This window comes from Rhinolophus ferrumequinum, chromosome 7 (assembly GCF_004115265.2).
Source record: "Rhinolophus ferrumequinum isolate MPI-CBG mRhiFer1 chromosome 7, mRhiFer1_v1.p, whole genome shotgun sequence".
NCBI classification, from domain to species: Eukaryota; Metazoa; Chordata; class Mammalia; order Chiroptera; family Rhinolophidae; genus Rhinolophus; species Rhinolophus ferrumequinum.
Window position 1 is genome coordinate 11,857,714 of NC_046290.1, and position 23,588 is coordinate 11,881,301.

The 23,588-nt window shown below is 38.6% G+C and overlaps 1 pseudogene; it reads right to left on the reverse strand.

Annotated features, from left to right (window-relative positions):
* Positions 1-1,476: 1,476 nt before the first annotated feature.
* Positions 1,477-19,572, reverse strand: LOC117025108 (high mobility group protein B3-like; annotated as a pseudogene).
* Between the last annotated feature and the right edge of the window lie 4,016 nt (positions 19,573-23,588).

Sequence of the window (23,588 nt, forward strand, 5' to 3'; positions counted from 1 at the left end):
ATTGGACATGATGAGTTCACCTCCTTCCAGAGATTGTGGTGGAATATTTTACTCAACACATCAAAGGAGAGCATTTCCTTAGGTAATTCTCTGCTTTCTCAAAATCATTTTTCCCAGATCCCAGGTCTCAAATCTGCTCCCTCCACATCTATTTTGCTATTTTCCTCACATTGACATGCTTTATTTGATCTTTGACACATCAGAAATATCTTGAAAATTAAATGTAAAAATTCATGTTTTTTTTCCCAGTCAAAACGATTTTTAGAATTTGTTAGGACTTTTAAATGGTTTGTAAAAATAGTTTTTAAAGACAATGCAGAATTACTATGTCTTAATATATTTTTCTTTAAAAGACTTTTTTCTTTAAAAAGTTTATTGAATAGCAACTCCCTAGACTGTAAATTCCTTAATGTTAATAAAAGAAACAATGAATTTCATCTCATTATTTTGAGATACTAACCCCTGTGACTGTCAAGTGCCTGAATAAATACATACATGGGTACTTTTCAATCCGTTCTTTAAAACTTGATTCTATGAATGAGGTTGTAAATATTTTCTTTTCATAATGAATAAGTCCTGTATCAAATCAATGTGGGCTGAAGTCAGTGGAAGGTTTTTTGTTTTTTTTTTAAAATGTAATACTGTTTATTTAACTTCAAAAACATTTCAGTATTCTAAACATACAAAAAATAACAAAACATTGCAAATTGTGTTTAGCACAGAAGGTTCTTGAACTTTCATGGATGCAGTGGCTCTTCACTTTGCTGACAATGAAGAGTTCTACAGCTGGTTTGAAAAAACAAACAGTTTAAAACTACCGCACTTAACTAAAAAAGATCCAAAACTTCTCATGCCAGCTGACCCCCCCCTTTTCCACAGCTAACAACGGCAGCAGAATGCTATGTCACTATATACAAAGCAGGGCAACCTGAAGCTAAACGGATGCCCACTGCAGTGTCCACAGGTCCAGCCTCACAGTGCACGCCCTGAGCTACGGCCCCTCCAAAGGCATCTCCCCCACAGCCTCAACGCCAAGCAAGGAGCATCAAGAGCTTGTCTCGGTTGTTTTGTTCTTTTTACAAACTATCGATATGTACAGGTGATAACTCAGGATTTCTAGCCAATAACCATATAGTTAACACCACCTTATGGATAAAAAAAGAAAATGCCAGAAACATCTTTAAATGCCTTGTCACACCAACAGCAAAGTGCACAGAGTGAGGAGAACATGAGAGCCTTTTCCTTTTTAAAATGGTTGGAAATATGTACAACTTTGATGCAGTTTCCCGGTGCTCCAGACACCTAGGCCACTTCATGTGAACCACTGACAATTTCTCGAGCACTTTGAGAGATGACTGTATGATCGTCGTGGAATTAACCCTAATGAGGGCAACAGACACGCCTCACGTAAGAGCTGTGTCAACGACAGCTCTCCCCTCCGCTAAGGTATTCACAAGGACACAGAGAAACAGTTTGTTATTCCTCTTCTGCCTCCCCTGCTCCCTCCCCTCCCCCCTCTTCATCCTCATCTTCGTCTTCCTCTTCCACCTTCTTCCGGGCACCCTTACGGGGCCCCTTTGCACCATCAAGCTTTCCTTTAGACTTAAACTCTTGTGACATCCTTCTCATACTTCTCCTTCAGCTTTGCCGCCTTATTGTTGTAAGGCTGCTTTTCATTATCACTTAAGTTATTCCACATCTCGCCCAGCTCTTTTGCCACATCTCCCGTAGAGATGCCAGGGTTTGTGGATTTGATCTTAGGGCAGAATTCTGAACAGAACAGGAGGAATCCAGAAGGTGGCCATTTGGGGGCATTTGGATCCTTCTTCTTCTTGCCTCCCTTAGCTGGTCCATAGTCCTTCATTCCCTGATCATAGCGTCCTTTATCTGCCTTTGCCATTTCATCAAATTTAGACTTCTCTTTCCCAGACGTTGTCTTCCACCACTCAGAGCACTTCTTGGAAAATTCTGCAAAATTGACAGGGACCTCTGGGTTTTCCTTCTTAAGTTCCTCTCTGTACGTCTGCACAAAGAAGGCATCAGCCGGCATCTTGGCCTTTGGTTTCTTGGGATCACCTTTCGCCGTCTTGACTGTATTGTTCGCTAGTGCGGGCAGTGCAGGGCACGACACATGGCTCAGCGCTCGCCAGCCTCGTGCTTGCTGCTAGTGGAATGTTTTTTAAGATACACTGATGCTAGCACGGGAACTGCAAGTTCCCTTGTCTCTGCCTTTTTCTCAGATAGCCATCCGAACTCCACCCATTTAAAAAAAGCCTACTTATCCATCCACCCCCCATCCATCCTTCCATCCAACTAATCAGTCAATCATTCAGTCTGTAAATGTTAAGTTGTGTTCTGGTTATGAAATGACGTGCAAGATCAACATGGCCCTGCCCTCATGTAGAGAAGAGGATATGAAGTGTGTCATGTAAAATGTGACGAATAGTGTGATAGAAAAATGCATCTCTAATGCTTCGCAGAGTAAAGGCCTTTAGGTGGGGAAGAAGGATCTAGAAAATCATGGGGAAGGAAATGAAAATTATGCTGGAACCTCAAGAGTGTATAAAGGTTTGACCAAGAAATGAGGAGAGGCAAGAGTGTTTAGGCAGAGAGGCACCATGCCTGCAAACCTACAGGGGAAGAGAACGTGACATGTTCGAGGAACACAAAGAACTGCAGAATTTCTAGGGCTTGGATTATGAAGCAGGGAGGAGTAAGGAGTAATGAGGCTGCCAATTTGCATAGGGACTAGAACTTGAAAGACTCAATAAAATGGTTGGAGCATAATGTTTTCCTCAGGACTGAAGTGTAGAGATTGGTGATTAGGTGAGAAGAGAGGGCGCGACTAGGGCCTGGGAGGCCAGTTAGAAAATGGTGCCGTAACCCGTGTGGGAGAGGGTGGTCATCTTATCTCAGGGAGCAGCTATCAGACTGGGGAAAAAAATGCTACCATTCAAGTAAACTCTTTTAGTTACAAAGGGCTGCGAGAAATGCAAAGGTCCAAATGAATAAATGTTCACAGTCAGAAGACGCAGGTAAACATCAGATTGTTGTATCACTTCTGCAAAGGTGATTGTTTTTGATAATTTATTTTTGAGAACTATTATTTACTTTCTCTCTTTTTTAATTAAAGTTTATTGGGGTGACAATGGTTAGTAAAGTTACATAAGTTTCAAGTGTACTACTCTGTAATATATCTATACATCACATCTATATATCATTGTGTGTTCACCACCCAGAGTCAGTTTTCCTTCTATCACCATATATTTGATCCCATTTACCCTCATTTACCACGCCCAACCCCCTTACCCTCTGGTAACCATTAAACTATTGTCTATGTCTATCAGTCTTCATTTCTTTGTGTGTTTGTCTTGTTCCTTTGTTGCTTTTAGCTTTGAAATCATATGGTTCTCGACTTTTTCTGTCTGACTTATTTCGCTTAGCATAATAATCTCAAGACTCATCCATGTTGTCGCAAATGGCACTATTTCATCTTTTCTTATGACAGAGTAGTATTCCATAGTTTCTTATTTTAACAAAATTGGTTAACCTTTGTTATAGTTGAAGAGATAGAAGAAACAAAAAATACAACAAAAAAAATTTAAATACAGTAGATACTTTTCTGGTATTCTGTGAGTTTTTTATTTAACTTGGGGACAAAATGAAAACAAAATGCCAGATTGTGATTGATATACATGCTCTCTGAGCCTATGAGTGAGTATATGTGGTTAGACAGGCCACATGCAGAGCCAGGGTCTCCTGTGGTCTCCTTTGAAGGGGATAAAGCCCATGGATAAGGAGTAAAAAGCTGAGAGGGCATTTCAGGTCTGGAGCTTTTATCCTTTTGATTGAAAAAAGCATTAAGGCACTTGGGAAATTAATTTTGGAAGAAGGCAAATGCAGTAAACAATAATTATTGCATGAAGACATGGCTCTATTGATTTATAAAAGCTCATTCAAAGTTCTAAAGATCATAGATATATTTCTATAATATTTATTTCAGTAGTACATAGATACAATACTTAAAAGATCTCCATTAGTAAATCTGATCTTTATTCAACATTTGACCATAATTAGTGATTATTTGTGGCTGATTTGCTCTTGCTATCACCGTAGATTATTGGTTTTATGAATTTCAAATCGCCTATTTTTTAAAGATAATTTCGTTTACTTAATGATGAAGAGAATCTTTGTCTGAGATTGCCTGCAGTGGCCTTAATAGTCAAAGAGATGGTTTACTTTGCCTGGAAAAGGAAATAGGACCCTAGGATTACACCCTTGAGAGATGATACTTCAATTCAAATTGGGATTCACGGAGTAATTGCAGCCTGAGGTAATGCATCTTCAATATCTTAAAATAGCTAAAATGTTAGATGGGGAGAGCTGAGAGCTTTTCCCCAGAGGAACCGCAGTGTTCACTAGATGTCTTTTGTCTCTTTTAAACCACCGGTGCAGCCTTTGAACAATGCAGAAACAAACACAATATTTGATATTTTCTGGAGTGATTTGAATATTTACCGAGAACATATTTATTCTCATCTGTTTTGGATTGTGCTACAAATAAAAAATAAATGCACAAATAAATAAATAATATCTAGAAAGACTCCGTATTTGGGTTAATTTTAGTGGGCGTAAAATATGGACTTCTTGGAGCTCTTCCACGATGTGCAAGCAAGTAATTGAACAAACTCTTCAGGTAATAGATAATTAAGCCCATTTCATCTGTGTTCTTTACATAAAAACAAGTAAAGGAAAAAAAACGTTAGCATTTTTTTTCTATCTCCTGTAGGCAGTGACTGACAGGAAACAGTGAGATATTTCTTTATTCTTGATTGCACAAATTGAGCCAATGGTTTTCTTAAATATTCAGTGAACTGGACTACTGGACCACTTTTTGTTGTTGATGGTGAGAATTCAGACAGGGAATAGATTTTTAAAAAGCCCTTTGCAGGGTCCTCTATTCACATAGAGGGATGTAAACCAGAAAAATGTGAAGATGGAGTGGAATGTGGCAGGTGGAGGAGCAAACCACACCTAAAAGACAAGATGGTGTGGGGGATGATGCAGAAGGTGTGTACAGGTTCTTCCCTCACGCCCAGAACTGACAGATGGGAAACTGCCCTCACAGAAGCCTGTTGCAAAGAGAGGGCATAAGTTGACGTGAGAGCATGGCTGTCAGAATGGTTATAGGAATCCCCCAAACAGAAGAAAAGACAAAAGCCAATACGGAAACCAAGTGAAAAAGCTAACAGTTCAGATAGGATGGATTTTGTGTCAAGTTGGAAGAGGAAGTAAGTAGGTAGCAGAAAGACAGGTAGCACGTTTGGGTGATCAAGGATCTGGGACAATGTGAGGAAGAAATGCATGCTACAGGTGGAGCCAATCAGTTCAGGAACTATATCTGCAAAGGCACAGAGGCAACTAGGCGACTAATACAGAAATCCTTGAATATACAGTCATAGCTGCTTGGAAACCCACTGGGCTCAACAGGGGACAGGCAGGGACTTGGCCTGAAGAATAAAATAGCAGGGGCTTCTGCGGCCCAGAGTCTGTGAGAGTGGAACTGAGAATGCGTGGTTCAAGACATGTACTGTCAACAGGCAGCACAGCTCTAGAAGTTGGGGAGTAGGGCAGGTTCATTCAAACATGAAAAAGCACCGATCATTTGGTGGGGGCAATGCATGGATTATAAAGAGATATCTGGGTTGATTCGTTTTCCTCAGGAATCTGAAAATCTGGCAGGGCTACCACCAGCAGCCACGCCCCTTCCCAAACCAAGCAAATGGAGACCTCTCCCAAGGCTGCTGTTGTACACATCTTTACATTTATTTTGTTTCATGACAGATGGGCTTTGGGCCCCAGTCAGCCTGGCCCGGAGGCTTGCATGTGCATGGCAAATGACAGCACTGACGGAAGTCATTGCTGAGTGGATAGGAAATAGACTGAAATATTTTCTTGACATCCATCCTAATTTATCTCCCAGGCATGTAGCCATCGGATGCTGAGCAGCACAGTCATTCTGGAGCCTTCTCCTTAGCTACACCAAGCACCAAACCCAAGATGAAATTGCAGGAAAGGTCTTTAGTGTGGTGTTGATGGAAGTAACAGGGTTTGATTTGCTAAGAGCAGGATTGGCAGCCACTGCAACCATGTTATGAAGACATCCAGGAAAATCTTAGCCACCATAACAGATGTATTTAACTCCCCTGGAAATAAGACCGGACAGCAGTATCACAGCCACTATGACCATTGTCATTCTCCAGTTGTCACAGTGAACATTTGCAGCTATTATTCCTCTGCTGCTGGTAAGAAATACGTCTTTTCCATGATTGACCCAATAGGTCTAATTTTAATACTCAAGTACAGTGGTACCTTGGTTTTTGAACGTCTCAGTTGATGAACATTTCGGTTTACAAACGCCATAAATTTTGTGGATCTATGGCATCATTAGATAGTAAAATTCATGCTAAATTTGCAGTTTTAGGGGTTGATTTTAAAGGTCTCGAATGGATTAATCCACTTTGCGTTACTTTCTATGGGGAAACCGCACCTTAGGTTTCTTATTCATCAGAACTGAAACGGTCTTCCAGAACGGATTACGTTCGAAAACGGAGGTACCGCTGAATGTGCCCTCTAGATGTTGTCTGGCACAACATCTGTTGGGATACACAGGGCAGAGTCTGCGTTACGTTCAGGAAACGATGTGTCTTAGGCCAAATTAGGTCATTGTCCACTTACGTAAATTAAGTTTTGCTGAAATACAGCCACATTCATTCGTTTACATATTGTTTATGGCTGCTTGCCTGCTACAACTGCAAAGCTGAAGAGTTACATTTGGTCCACAGTCAAAACTATTTACTGGCCCAGGAAGCAAAAGTTCCCCAATCTTCAGTCTGGGTTCAAATCCCACCTTTTTTATCTCCTAGCTTTTCAACCTTGGGCAATTTATCTAATTCTGCTCTTTAGTTTCTTCAGCTGCAATAGGGGAATAATAATAGCTCCTACCTCATAAGCTTGGTATGAGGATTGGATTAATTAAATCTTGTTTATAATGGTAGCTATAGTGCTGTAAGTACTTAATAAATATTAGCTATCATTATCACTAACTGACACAATGCATTCCTTCATTTACAGAAATCTATTAAATATCTACAAAGTGCTACACAGTGAGTCTAGGCATTGAAGATAAATTAGGATCCATTCCTTTCCTTAAGGGGTGCATGGTATAGTGGGGAAGGTAGACCTATAAATGGCTAATCATAATGTGATAAGTAGACATGTTAAATGTCAGTGGAAGTATAAAGGAAGGTTAGCTGAGTAATGAAATTTGGCCTGACTCTTGAAGTATGAGTGTAATTTTGTAAAGAGGATCCAGTGTAGAATGGCACTATGGGCAGAAGGGCCCTGGGAAGATAGGGTAAAGTGAGGAAACATAAGTTCTTTAGGTTCATGTGGAAAAGTGACAGAAGAGGCAAATGGAAATTTGAAGAAGAAAAGGGTTTTAATACAGGGTGAAGAAAAGTGCATATTTGAGCTGACTTGGTATGAAGGATAGATTAAATAACAATGAGACCAAAGAGAGTTTGGAGAAGCTGGTCTCTTGGGAGAGTGTGTGCGTGTGTGTATTTCCCCAAATCAATACACAACTTCTATTGCATTTTTAAAATATCACAAATAAGCCTGATGAATAACTAAACATCTTGGCATTTCTATAGCTGGACAACTTAGATCTTATTCATCAGCCTGCTGAACTGTTCCTTTAGCAGAAATATAGATACCATCCTTCTTCCCCTTTCTCCCTCTTCCCCTATCTCCCTTCACCCTAGAAAAATGCAGACATCTTGAAACCATCAGAAATTATTATGAGAAGCAGTCTAACATTTTTCCGAAGGGATATAATATGAAAGTCAGGAAAAGTGTTTTTTCTTGTTATTGGGCTAAATTTGAATTTTCGTAGAATACACAGAGGAATTGTCACAGAGATTGAGTGAGTGCACATGTTTCTTATAAAATGGAGGTGCAATGTTTTCAGTCATCAGCCAGGATTACCCTTCTGGTAACTTCAAGAATGAGTGATGGAAGAAACTCAGGCTCTGTGGGCTATTTCTTCCTGTGGGTCTTTTCTATCCTTGGGAGATACTAGTCCTAATTAGAAACACACACCCAAGATAGAAACTTGTGTACAGGGAGTGGGTGGGAGAGATGAAAGAAAGGGGCGTGGAGTGAAAGTAAGCAGATTCCAAAGTGAAATTACCATTTTGCTGAGGGTAAGGATGGTATCATCAGTTGTGTTAGTCCTGAAGCAATCAGGGTTAATTAATTATCACAACCAAAGGAGGGAAAAAATGTATTGTTCAGTATTAACTATGACCTGTTTGAGTTTTGTTTGGTAACTGGCTACACAGCGTTAGCTAAGACAATAGGTCCAGTGAATCAAGGAATCCCATAAAATAAGTGCATTACTCTGTTTTATCTGCTGGGTCCTTTTTCAGGGAGATTGGGGCAATAAGTCAGACTCTTTCTGCAATAGCCAATATCCGTGCCAGCATTTTATAGAATACACCAATTTGTTAATTGAATTTGAAACATAAAAAAAAGTATGATCAGTCTTTTAATGTTTTTGAGAAATTAATTCCTTTTCTTTCTTTATTAGCATTTTTTTTTTGGCTTAAGAGAATAAAAATATTTCTATTTTTACTTAAAAATAAGAATGAAAAGGGCATATTAAATCTACTGGTGAATATCAGAAACTGAGACACAAACTTAAGACAGTGTCACAATTTAGTAATAAATAATGACAAGTCTTTTTTACACCCCACTTTCCCTATAGCTTTTAGCCCTGTAACTTCCGATGACAGCCTATTAAAAGTGTGGAAATTCTAGGTTTTTCTAAGCATCAACACTATGAAGTGACTTGTGAAGATCATCAGAGAAGTTTTAAAGGCAATGTAGGGACAATGAAAAGAGAAAGTGCAAGCAGCGTGAGGTCTCTCTCTTGGAGGGAAACCTTTCTGTAGGGACTGGTCCATCTATTTCAGGCTTTTTGTTAGGGTTCCCTTTCTCTTTTTCTCACCCTCCACATACAGCCCATTAGCAAATACTGTAGGTTCTATCTTTAAAATAAATCTCAAATTTTACAGTGTCTCTCTATCTTCTTAGTTCTATCAATTTTCACATGAGCAATTGCAATAGCTTCTTATCTGCTCCATATTTCCAAAGCTGGCTGTCTACCTTTCTTCCCCATGTAATAGCAGGGTCCTGAATTGAAGATCAGATCCTATAAGTTTCTTTTTTTTTTTCAATTAAAGTTTATTAGGGTGACAATTGTTAGTAAAGTTACATAGATTTCCGGTGTACAATTCCGTATCGCATCATCTGTAAATCCCATTGTGTGTTCACCACCCAGAGTCAGTTCTCCTTCCATCACCATATATTTGATCCCCTTTACCCTCATCTATCACCTCCCACCCCCCTTTACCCTCTGGTAACCACTAAACTATTGTCTGTGTCTGTGAGTTTTTGTTTCTCATTTTTTGGTCTTGTTCTTTTGTTGTTTTTGGTTTATATACCACATATCAGTGAAATCATATGGTTCTCTGTTTTTTATGTCTGACTTGTTTCGCTTAGCATTATAATCTCAAGATCCATCCATGTTGTCACAAATGGCACTATTTCATCTTTTCTTACCGCTGAATAGCATTCCTTTGTGCATATATACCACAACATCTTTATCCAATCATCTATCGAAGGACATTTTGGTTGTTTCCATGTCTTGACCGCCTTAAAGAAAGCTGCTTAAAGCCTCCTAATCACTCTTATGTGAAAACTCCAGTCCTTGCCATGGCTCATGAGACCTTCATTGGGCGGACTTCTCAATGCCCTTCAATGATTCCTGCTTCCTAGTATTAACACTGTGTGGTGATTGCCTCCCCTAACGTGTGGGCTACACCTAGTCATTTGCACTGACATACACAATAAGGCAAAAGTGATGGGACCTGGTTTGTAGGATTAGATTACAGAAAACAGTAACTTCCATCTTGCTAGCAGACTCTTTACTTCTCTGTTTGCTCACTTCGATGAAGTAAGCTGCCATGTTGGAGAGGCCTACACGACAAGGAATTGAGGGTAGCTCTTGGCCAACAACCGGTAAGAAGCTGAAGCCCTCAGTCCAACAGTCCACAAGGAACTGAATCTTGGCAACAACCATGTCAGTGAGCTTGAAAGTGGATCCTTCTTGAGTTGAGATTTCAGATGACCCCAGACCTGGCCATTACCTTGATTGCAGCCTGTAAGACTCTGAGGCAGATCCAGGCCAGCTGTCCCCAGATTTCCAAACTACAGCAACTGTGATATAATAACTAATGTAGTTTTAGGCCACTGAATCTTGGGGTTATTTGTTACACAGCAATAGATAACCAACACGTATTAGTAAAGCCTATCGGTCTGGTCTTTGGCCCCTTCTTAGACCTCCCTTCTCTTCATTCCTCTTTTGTTCTCTTTTCTCCAGCAACTCTACCCTTCTTTATTCTTCTTGGACACATCAAGCTTGTTGCAGCTCTGTGGACTTTGTGGTTGCTGTTTCCTGTGTTTTAAATTCTCTTACTCTAGACCAGCTCTGTGGGCTTCACATTCACACAGAAAGACCATTGTTTCACATTTTCAAGCCTTGTTTCAATTATCACCTTTGCAGAGAAGCTCCCTCCAGCCTCCCTCCTTGGAGGAGCTACAACCATTACCTCTACTCCCCTTCTTTTTGTGCCCATCCCCTCCCTCTGTCCCTTTGTCCTGCATCATTTTCCCTCCTACTCTTATGCATTTTTTTTGTTTTATTACTTTTGTTTGTTTACTTTTATTGTGTGTACCCTGCATTAGACGTTAGGCTCTATGAAGGTCAGGGTTTGGTCCATCCTCAGTGCCTAGAATATACAGGCACTAACTAAATAGTTATTGGAAGAATTAATAAATTTTACTATGATAGGCAGGCATTTCCTTATCTGTAAAGTAATGGTGTTGGAACGAATGTAATTCAATTCACATTTATATCGAAAACATTTTATGACTAATGTGGCAAAGAGAGTAAGATAGCAAATCAAAAGTAGACAAGAATGAGACTTGGGGCAAGTACGTTTTTGGAGTGAAAAACATGGGGCATGTGAGATTTATGTCATTGCACAAACACTATCTGGTCCGGTGGCGTCCCACAGAAGTTTGTGTGATACGGGAATGTTCTATTCTGCGCTGCCCCATGCAACAGCCACCGGTGGCCACTGAGCTCTTGTAATGTGGGTGCTATGACTGGGGAACTCAATTTCAATGTTTATTTCAATAATTTGATTTTAAATTAAAGAGCCCTTTTGGATTCTCAAGGGTGCAGTTCCTTTTTGGCACTCTGATTTTATTGTCATAGTCTGTTCCCATATGGAACGTAAGGGCCTATCAGGGTTGGCAGAGTCATATGTGTGTGTTGATTCGGAGATAGCTAATTGACAGGGGAGGGTGTATCTTCTATATGCTCGCCTTAGATTTATGCCTAAAAAGCAACTTAAAGAAATGCTTTTGCATAGAACCAAAAGATACCATGGAATAGTGCTCCTCAGTACTATCTGTCTTGCTATAATAACAACGTTTTATGTGTTTGATTTTTTTCTCTCCCCTTCACTTTTTCTTCTGGTTTTTAAATTCCGTCTCTGTGGTTCTGAGCCTTGGTGAAAATAAGTAAAAAGTATGTGCTCAGTTTTTCTGCCATATTGAGTACCAGTGTTGATTAACCCCTAAGAATATCTTTGTAGGTGATTCTGAACTTGAAATAATCCCATTGATCTGCATCGTCTTTGGGTCTATGATGTCTCTCTTGTTTTCTGGAATTTAAATCTGTGAACTTCGGTATTTCTGCCCCTCCCTTCTTAATTATTATCACTTTGCCTGCACAGAGAGAATCTGAACTATCTTTTAACAGGCGATAAATGCAATGAAATACCAACTGCCTCAACTACAGTTTATACTCAAGGGAACTCTTCCTTAGCCCAAGTACTCAGCTGTAACACCTGGTTTCTTAAAGTGTCCACACACTTATTATTTATTTATCTTTGATAGAGATATTAAAGGACATGTTTATTTTCCTGGATAATAATACTAGTGAAGTCTTATTAAGAAATTCTTACTATTGTTATCAAGGAAATCTTACAAATCTTTTCAGATGTTCCTTAACAACTGACTAAAGCTTTGGCATCTATGAAGGGTAATGTGTTATACAGAATGTGATATTAAAAGACCAGGTTTAAATTTATGCTGTGCTGCATATTTATATGTGATCTTGAGAAAGTTACAAACATCCTTGTTTAGTTTTCATTTTCTCGCAGGCAAAAGAGGATGATAAGATGCACGTCTCAGGGTTGCTGTGAGAACTTGCTAAATTCTGTTATATATAAGAGCGCGTCACACTAAGAGGGGGGTGAGGTGAGGTTAAATTATCAACAGAAAGCATTTGGAGACTCCTTTCAGTTTTAGGATCTGCCTTTGAACTTGTCCCTTGGGATGTTTATCAGCATCTCCCCCATCCTGAATTCCCCCTGTTGACATAATCAGCCTCACCTCAGATGTTACCTTTCAGAAAGAACTTCCCTGATAACCCTGTGTTTGTATCAGATTATTTTACTTTAACCTTAGTAGTGTCTGAAATGATCAGATTTATTTCTTAGTTTCTGTGTATGTTGGCTGTCCCTCCCCCACACCCTTGACATGTAAATTCCTCCAGGGCAGGTGTGCTCATTCTTTTGTTTTCTCCTGTATCCCTAGTGCCAGGAACACTGTCTGCACATAGTAAGTGCTCAATTAATGATTGTTGCTAGGAACCCCCAGAAACATTCTTAGATTTATTGGAAGCTAGTTGCTTTTTCCATAACAGGCAATATTTACTGAATTTATGAACCTTCCAACAGTGTGTCTTATATGGAAGCTATATTTTCTTTTAGACTCATGGATGGCTGCGGGAAATATAGATAATTTGTCTCCCTGAACCTAAGTTAAATATTTTAGCAAAGAGTTCCCCAGCTCCCCACAAAGCTCTGTAAATTCTTTACTGAATGCCATTAGTCTATAATTTGTTAAGATACATGTAGATATACGGTGGGACCTAAAGGAGAAATGTAGACTTTATTTCACTAGTGTCTGTATGCTACACTTTTATCACACAGCCCTCAGTGGTATTTCTCTGCACATTGTGTAAATTCATAAAATAATTTTGGATTATATTTAACAGCGTAATCAAATATTTTTATTATGTTACTCTTGCTGGCATGAGTTGAAATAGTGGTTTTTAAACAAACATTTCAGAAAAATGTCCTTCCTATTTGCTAGTACCATAACAAGGAAACTTTTTGCTGTAAAGGGCACCCAGATTTTCCAGGCTCTGGGGAACGAAAGAAATTTCCGGTGCCTCTAATGTGACGCTATGGTAGAGAATGCCTGCAATTTGCTGCTTAAAGTGTCGAGCTGACAAAAGATGCTCAAAGTAACACAGCGATTCAATACTAGAAGAATTGCTAGAATTGACTCCCCATTTGGGGCCAGACTACTGATAATAGGTCATTCGTTGAAAAATCCAAAGAGTTTGCTTGCGGCAGAGCTATTAATTATTCTTGGAGGAACTTGAAGCTGAATAAACTCCTCCAAGTCACGTGACACATCCATTTTAGAGCACTTCCCAAGGATCTCCTTGCACTATTAGGACTTGCAGTATGAAGTAAAGAAACTTCTCTATACATGAATTAACTGAGAGTGTTAATTACATTGCTTTCACAGGTTCATATTTTGGGGCCTTCTGATGGTTAATTCATGAACCATCATGTTAAATAAAAACAGGAATGTCTTTTTTTTTTTTTTGTGCCACGTGTCCATAAGTGACAATGGCATTCTTGCAGCAGGCACATCTATTTTGAATTAGTTGTACTTAAAAAGAAATGGGCTGTATTTCAAAAGTATTTTTAGGACACTGATAACAATTTCGAATTAAAATTGTCTTGGTGAATGATGTCACCAGCTAATCAAAAATCTTAGGTGTATGGTGAAGATAGTCTGGAATTTAAACGTTTGCAAACTGGTTATGAACTTGAAATGTACAATTATGTAATATTCAATAACTCATAATTTCTCTAAGGTTTGGTTTCTTCTTTATAAGGTGGACATGAAGGCAGGAAGTGACACATGATTTTTCCTGTAAAGGATCCTATTTGCTGAATAAAGAGAAACTGACACTGAAAGGGCGTGTGCAGATGCTGGCCCAAGGCCCAGGTCCATGCTTCTTTACCTTCTCAGTAGCATGTCAGGCTTGTGAACGCCTCTGTGTGTGTAGGCTGGCATGAGATGTTCGGGGCATTTTATTTACTAAATTTACACATAGGTAATCTGCATGGTAAAGTCTGCTGGGAAGGAAAAAGTCATTAAAAATATACCCTTAAATTAAGGGAGAAAAGCAAAAGAAGGAGCACTGGCTTTGTGCCTACTACCGTATTTCCCCAAAAATAAGACCGGGCCTTATATTAATTCTTGCTCCAAAAGTTGCATTCCGGCTTATGTTCAGGGGATGTCCTCCTGAAAAATCATGCTAGGGCTTATTTTCTGGTTAGGTCTTATTTTCAGGGGAACACGGTACTACCTTATCTACTTGGGTTGAAATTCTCACTCTCCAGAAATACCAGATGTTAGAAGCTGGAGATTATAATTACAGAAACACCAACTGATTTGTACGTGGCCTGAAAAAGGAGAAGGATAATTTAAGACACTTTATTAACTTTGCCTCGTCCGTTAACACAAGGATGTGACTTGACTGATAGTTAATTGATAGAGGCCACTATGGTTCCTGGAAAAGGGAGGGTTTACTTCAATGGAACATCAGTATGTGGCTTTATTGTAATCTAATCAAGAAATTCCTCCCCTTTGCTATAAAGATTGAGTTAGAAAATCCAGGCTAAGTTAGAAAATCCAATCTTAGCACAGGGATTGGTTTAGAAATTGCATGTAACCAAATTTGGACCAATGAAATACAAGGGAAGGTTTGCTGGTAACTTTGGGGGAGGAAGTGTTCTCAATTTTAAAACAGAGCCATCACGGGAGAGGTTGGAGACCCAGATATGTTGATTCTGTGTTTCTGTTAACCTGGGGATGTAGGCGAACAAAAGAGCCATAGTAGAAACATGCAGGTGGAGCAGAGATTGTGCTGTGTCTGACCACTCCTCTGCCTCTGGACTTGTCTATCTAGCAAAAAGTGAAAAAAAAAGCAAACATCATTTCTCCTTTTCATTTTTGACCATTTTAGCAAATGAGAATAGTGTGATGCATCTGTGCTGGTTCTGATAATGCCAGCTGGTTCTCACTAATGTCACTAAATTTCAGATGAGACTGATGTCCGGGTCTCCCTTGGGCCATTCTCGTCAGAAGAGTAGCCCAAAGGAAAGTTCCTGGCTAGAAATATCAGACTCGGTGTCTCAAGTAATGCCAGGCATGTTGCAGGCTCTCAGTAAATATTTGTTAAAACAATACTAGGAGTTTATCTTTAAAGCTTGTCATATGTGAAATCAATCATCTGTTGAGTGTAAACTTATTTGCAAAGTTATAGGCAACGAAAAGAAAAGAAATGTATATTTCATGAGCATGTACTATGTCAAGGAAAGCAGATTCTTGTACTCAGAAGGAAGAATGCAGTGAAACAGAAGCAAGAGTGGCAGTTGGAGGTATTTATTGTTATATTGTATCTATTAGCTTAATTCTGCAGTTAGTAGGTGAGTGAGTGATCCTTTTTTCCCCTCTAAATTTCATTGACAGGTTTATTCTTTAGTATAGCAATGTAAGCATTATTCTCATATGTGTACTAAAAGAAAGTAAAACTTTTTTACCCCCTTTACATTGGTGTCAATAAGAAACTATTCTAAGAACCTCAAGACCTTGACTGAAAAAAATGAAAGTTATGTAAAGATAACATTGATAAACTAATCAACACTTTTTTTCTTTTCCATATTTGCGCTGAAAATCAATTATTTTCATCAATTTATTATATGCACTACAATGAAATGTGAATAAAAAGTCCAGTTTTATTTTGTTTTCGATTGTTTAAATAGGACCCTACCTAGTGCTTGTGTATCATCGAGTCATGTAACTATTACCTTAGGCTCTTTAAGCGTCTTTGATAAAGCATTGTCAAGAGTCTGATATTAGGTCTACTTGATGTATAAGCATTTCTGCAGTTTATTTGCATGCCAGGGAGAAAACAAAGCATTTATAAGAAAGGAATTCTATATTTATTTTGATCAAAATCACAGAATTTCACAGCTACACCTGTTCCATGCAAGGAGACATACTTACCTATACCTGTGCCGGCTATAAGTCACTGTACAAATTTATTTATGACACATAGTAGTGATGTATAGTAGTCACTAGTGTTGTGTTAGGCAACATGGCCGTTTGGGAAAGATGCAGACTGAGCCTGACACAGGCCATCAAGCCCAGTGCTGTTTGAAGGATTGTAGGCCCCTTATTGATCTCTTCTTCCATGTTTAGAAATATAACAAATGCTGCTTTAGGGAACATCCCTACAAAATCTTTCAAGCAGAGAATTGTAATGCTCTTGAAAATTGTTTTAATTATGTTTAAGCAAGTAACTTTATTTCGCTCCATGTTGTATCTTTATACTATCTGTTTTTAATAAACAAAATGATTTTATATAGCTAAAGTGAATACTCTCATCAAACAATCAGTATGTACAATCTTTTCACAAATTCTCACAAGTACATATATGGCAGACGTCACTAACAGCTCCAAAACTGTAGGGCAAATTTATCAGTATGGAAATTCTTCAGTAGTGGTTATAAGTCTAATAAAATATATTATATAGCTCTTCTAAACTTTTAATAATCAGATAGATGAAAGGAATTGGAGTAAGAAATAATACTCATGCAGTGAGTTTAAAAGACACTTTAAATTTAAATTTTAAAGACAGTTTAAATAATGACTTCACCTTTTTATGTTATCTTTTAAGCTTTAGATTTAGTGTTCACATTGTTCACTATTGTGTATATATATATATATATATATATATATATATATATATATATATATATATAGGCTCAGAGGACAGGCATCTTATCCTATGGATAAAAATCAGTACAATAATCTTATCTGACACCCTTTATCTTTCTTTCTTTTTTTTTGGTAAGATGTTGAAAAATGTTAAGGCTGTAAGATTATGTCTATGTAGCTTTAACTAAGGCTCACTGGGATAAGGAATGGAGCAATTGATCATGATTGGAATGTGGTCTAGAACATTCAGTACTGTACCTGGAGCCAGAGTGCGTGGGTTTCTGAGCTGGCTTTGTCACTTCCAGCCATGTGACTTTGCTTATGCCAGTTCACTTCAAGACACCAGCATGTTCTCTCTCCCTCAGATAAACCATTGAGTTTGTCTCCCCGGACTACCAAATAATCTAGCCCAGGAGATCCCAAATGTGGTATGTAGATCCGAGAGGAACCTCAACACTCCTTCTGGAGGAATGCAAGGTCAGAAACTACTTTTATAGTATTATTAAGATTTAATATGTCTTTTTCACTGAAGGAGCAAAAGCAATGGACTGTAAAACTGGTGGCACCTTAGCATGACTCAAGGGAGTGGCCCCAAACTGTACTAGTAGTCGTTCAATTCTTCACCATCACATAGTCACTGTACATGTGTGTATGTCCATACACACACACACACACACACACACACACACACACAGATTCACTTGAGAATGTTCTTGATGAAGCAGGAAAAATACTAATTTTATTCAATCCCTAATCTTGAATGTACGTCTTTTTAATATATTGGTGATGATGTTTGATGGTTTCTGAGGACAAACACTCGTGTAATTGTTATGTTGTGCGCTGAACTAGTTGCTTTTTCATGGAACACTCACTGTACCTTAAAGAACAGCCAATAGGCAAACTATGATTTTCAGACCTGAATATTTGACAGACATTTTTCTCAAAAATGAATAATGGGAGACTATTGCTTCAGGGAAAACAAAAGACAATATTTGCAGCTAAGATAAAATTGGAGATTTCAAATGAAAATAAGAATTTTGGAGAACTTGTTTTCCCTACTAATTGATAGCTCCATAATATGTAAAGACTAATCCAATAAGCTTGGTTGTGTTATGGATGAATATTTGTGTCCTCCTGAAATTCATGTTGAAGACTTAACCCCCAGTATGATGGTATTTAGAAGTGGGGCCTTTGTGAGGTGATTAGGTTTAGATGAAGTCATGGGGATGGGGCCTCCAGGATGGGATTAGCACCCTTGTGAGGAGAGGAAGGGAGACCAGACCCCCATCCTCCCCAAGGCACGAGAGGTCTGAGGGTCTGACGTGGTGCTGATCTCTTGGAATTTTCACTCTACCAAAACCCACTACAGTCTCTATATGAAGGAATGACACTCCCCTTGCCTTCAGGGGTTGTCCGCTGCCCTGCTGCTGTGCTGGAGACACGCTGCATCTTAGGTGGACATTTGTGAAAACAGCTTCTCAGCCTTCTGCCTGAAGTGTTCTTCTACAGCCTCAGTCAGGAGCACATGCAGCTGAGAGTGGAACAGTTTCGTTTTCCTGTACTCTTTTCTTCTCCGGTTCTGACACCCAAAGAAACCCAAACCAACCAAATATGATACCACAAACCGTCATGCCAACCAAATGTCTTGGCTCTTCCTCCCTGGTCGATCAGACAAGCCCAGCCTTGTCTGAATAGTAGGTGAAGTTCAAAATGGATGCCTTGAGAATATAATCCTTTTACTGAATGAATGTTAAGGTACAAACAGAAAAGAAACTTTACATTTCCTGCCACTAACCTTGTAAATTTGGACTGTAGGATACTTCTCTCCTTGCCCCTGGATGAACTCTCAGGTTTGCCTCAGATTTTTATTCAATTACAACTTAGATAATAAGGCGCTCAAGTAAAATTCCAGAGAACAGTCTCACTTCAGTCATTAAAATACCTAGACCAGGTAATAATCAAATTCAGAGATTGGAAATTAATGTTTCTTTCTGCTTAGCTCCAGTGTGAAATGATAATCATTCCAGATTCCCCGCCCCCCACCTCTCTCTCTCGCTCTCAATTTCTCTCTCCCTCTTGATCTCTGTTTAACTCTCTGTCTTGCTCTTTCTCTTTGCTATTGGCTCAGGTCAACAGCAGCAAACACTCCTGACCTTCTATTTTGCCTATGGAAATCAGTATTTTTCAAGGCTGATCTTTCACCAGTGGCAGAACCTTACAGGTTGTTTTTCTTTGTTGTTTTTTTTTGTTGTTGTTGTTTGTTTTTTGTTTTTCTTCTTACAGGTTTTTAATATGTGAAAATACTTCTCTAAATTTGGTAGGGTGGTTACCCTGAGTTCACCAATCAGGTTAGAGTCACATTTCCCAGCCCCTGTCCTCTATGGTTCTTCTTACTTGTCCACTATCCAGCACCTGAAAGGTGACGTCTAGCACCACAGGCCCAGATACTCCAGATCTGTGAGCATCAGTAGAGTAGCAGTTGTTAAATATTTCAAAGATCATCACGGAACCAATCCACATCCCCAAACTCCCTGAGACAAGGGTCAAACTCTTTGGTGGTCCCTTGAAGCCCCTCCTGGTTGGCTGCTCTCACACATCACCCTTCATGGCAACCCTGTCCACACTGATGTCCCTAATCTCCCCCATAGACTGTGCAATGCTGCCAGCACTGGGTTGGACCACACCTTGTCAAGTATCCCATGAACCATCAGCAGCAGCTCGCTTTTACAGAGGGAATACTTGGTGGCTACATTTTATTCTAGGGTTTTGGGGTTCAGCTGAATCAGTAAATATCTCATTTTTAACAATCAATCAGATTCTATTTGGTAGGAGCACATATTCTTCCAGAAAATTTGTGTCATTAATAACTATGCTTCTAATTAGAAGTAATATTAGCTGCTATTATGTAGGACTAGAAGGAAGATATAAGGTTTTTTTGAAGGGCTAGGGAAATTATCACATGACTAAGGAACAACTTGGAAATAACTTAAAAATAATTTTGGAATCTACATGGATGTCTGTATCCATGACTAATTATATATATATATATATATATATATATATATAATTATATATATATATAATTACATATATATGTAATATATTGATTATATATGTATGTGTATATATGTTTGTATGCACTCTATAGAACTTTTGGCTTTCTATTTGGATCCTGACAATACACAGAGAAGTGATGATTTATACCGTAGAGAACACAAAACATCAAAGAGAAGAATCTGTAGGAGGTGACAGAAAGTACAAAGATCATTTACTGGAAAATCAGCTAAAGAAAAAAATAGCAGAAATAAAGCAAACTGTAGACTTCAGTTTTTCAAATGTAAAAAAAGGGTCAAAAATGTTCTATTTAATAGGCTTAAAATGACATTATTTTGAGCCATCAATATTCTCCCAATTAAAATTTTATTTTCCTCTGCCTCCTTTTGTTCCATCTCTACTCCCATCGTTTTCTCACTGAATCTGTTCAGCATCTGCAGTAACTTATATTCACTTATTTAAAACAAAAGCCTTACCATATCATATCAAGTAGGAGCAGAAAAATGAGTCTTCTGCTTATAAAAGTGCCAAATGCCTGATCAGCATAAGAGAAAAGGAGAGATGGAACTAGTTGCCTGAATGCATTTGGAAGCATTAGTAGGTCAAGGATTAAGTCAAGGAGATAATTCAAAACATAGAATCTAAGAAGTAAGAAGGTTGCTAATGTATCTCAAAGGAGCACAAAAGGTATGTGATGTGTTTTGAACATATTGATGAGTTTTTCCTGAGGGTCCTCTCAAATCTGTGGTGCTGTCTGCCATGATCTAGTGCCTCTGCCACATGACAGAAGCATCCTGTATTGCTAATGTACTGAATGTCACCTGCTTCATGTCCCACAGACTGTCACTGTTCCGTGAAACGGAGAAATACTTTTAGACTCAGCTAACTTACAAATTTGGGTTATTTTAGATATAGATACTTTTGTGTCTCTCATCTCATATCAGCTGTATCTTTGGAAGCGTTCTGAATATGAAACTAGTAGATTAGAAATCAAGAAGTGGTGGCAGGTTGGTAAAAATATATCAGGGATATATCACAACACAGCCATTACAAAAGGACTCAAATTCTGTTATTTTCCCACCCACATTTGTGTATGGATAATCCTAGGGTAGGAATGATGGAGGTGGAAAATTAGTTAAGAAGATCTCATTAGCTCATCCTTAAAAAGGTCATTGCTATTTAATTAGAAGATTATAAATGAAGTTAAATAGCTCATTACATATTTTTAAATGCCAAAATTACATATTACCTCAATTTTGCATGTAATTTGTAGTTGATTATTTTGGTTCTTTGTATTTCAGTGTTCTGAAAAATATTGGTGAAAATTGAGAATTATGATCGTGTTGAAGTGAGGCTAACTCAAAACAGAAACCAAGCCTCATGAAAATGTAGAAGTTTATAGGGGAAGTATGTATTTCAGAAACAAAAACCATAGTTACACATGCATCCATTATAAGCTTCCTAATTTTGCCTTCTGACTCTCAGAAGACCTTGAGAAGCAAATAGTTCTCCCATCATTTCATAAGGGGAAAGTCAAGAGGTTGCCTTGTAGCAGGTGCAGAAAGCAAGACCCGGGAACAGTGCTTTCCTCTGTGTGAGATGGTTGCAGCAATGGCCTAGCCTTTGTTGATGAAGTGTTTCTGTTCCCTATTTTCTCATATTTGGTTATGTTAGTAAATCACCTATTCGGTCACCATTCATTCACATGTTTCTAGAAGGAACATTTCAGGAGCCATACATAATAAATTGCATTTTAAACATCGTATTTCTGCATTAAAGATTGGATTGTAAGGCACGTTTATGGATCCTGTTCTTTCTTTATTACATTTATGACTTTTATAATGGACCCTTGCCTATAAGAGAAGTGGGGCAAGTATGAGGAGATTCAGAGAGCAGTCGGGTTCTTAAACATTCTCATAAAAGACATTGGCATTAAAAAGGGTGACGGTATGGCGGAGGAACTGGTCTTAAAAATATTCATTGAGGTCTGTGTCAATCAGATAACTTGAGGTGGCTCTTAGGCTCATTAGCAGGGGGGCAGGTCACACCGAATTCCACAGCTTTCTGATGATTCCAGGGTTCATCTCCCCAGTCACAGGCTGCTCCTCAGCTCACCCTCTTCATGCTTTCTTCATCCCTGCTGTTTACTTTATCTTCCTAGTGACTCTGGGCCTCTCTTTTCTCATACTTCTTTCCATTCTCAGGATGATTTTTTAAAATAGACTCTGCCATTCCTTTCTAGTCTACACTTCAATGCCCAAGTTCAGCTCTGCAACACATTTCCTCCATTCCTGAGCGCTACATCCTCAAATACTCTGTTCATCTTCACAACCGAGGTTTTTCTATCCCCGTTTAAATTCTTCTCCTCCGCTACCCCCTCCCCAGTAGAAACCAATATAGGAAATGCTGCCTTAAGTAACTGCTGACTTCATTCTCTCCCGATTTTCTTATGGACCAGACAGCAGTTTTTAGGGGGAAGGGTGATAAAAATATGTAAAGTACATCATGCTAAAAAATTTATATAACTTAGTGTACATCTGTATCATTAAGTATAAAAGTTGATATACAGCTAAATGTGGACTCACCTTCTAATCCATCATTTGTCCTTCTAGGTATTTACCCAATTGATTCAAAAAGTTATACCCACACAAAAGCCTGCTCACCTGCACGTGAATGTTCATAGGCGTTCTATTCAGAATCCCCTCAAACTGGAAGTAATCATTATGTCTTTCAAAAGGTGAAGGGAGAAACAAACTGTGGTATATCCAAACATGGAATCCTGTTACTATTCATCACTAAAAAGAAATGCAATGGTCAAGCTTCCTGAAGACATCGATGAATCTTAAATGAATATTGCTAAGTGAAAGAAGCTAGTCTTAGAAGGCTGTGTAATTTATGATCCCATTTATATAGGAGTCTGAAATAGGAAACACTATAAAAACAGAAGCCAAATCGGTGGTTGCCAGGGAAGTACATCTTCTCTCAGTCAAGTCTCGTCATGACTGCAGCCTCATGAGTGACCACGAGACGGAGGGCCCAGCAGGGTGCCTGACCCACAGAAATTGTGAGATAATAAATATTTGTTATTTTAAGCCATCAAATTTGGGGGATAATTTGTTATATACCATGATATAATTAATCCCATCACATATATTTTATGTAACATTAAAACCAAGTTGGCAGGTGAGCTTTTGCTTTTAAATAAGATGATATTGAAATGCTGTGAAAATACCTCTGTCATGGATCAATGCATGTGAACAGAGTTATCGCTGGAAATACGACAGTTTTGAAACTGGACATTAATAATGTTATGCCTTCTACCTTTGCAGAATAATAACACTTTTCAGTGTGTATTATATTTTTAAAATTCTATAATACACGAGTCATTCTATTGCATTTTTATGTGATTTTCCCCCAATAAGTGCTGACTATCCAATCATTAATTAAAAAAAAAAAGGATATGT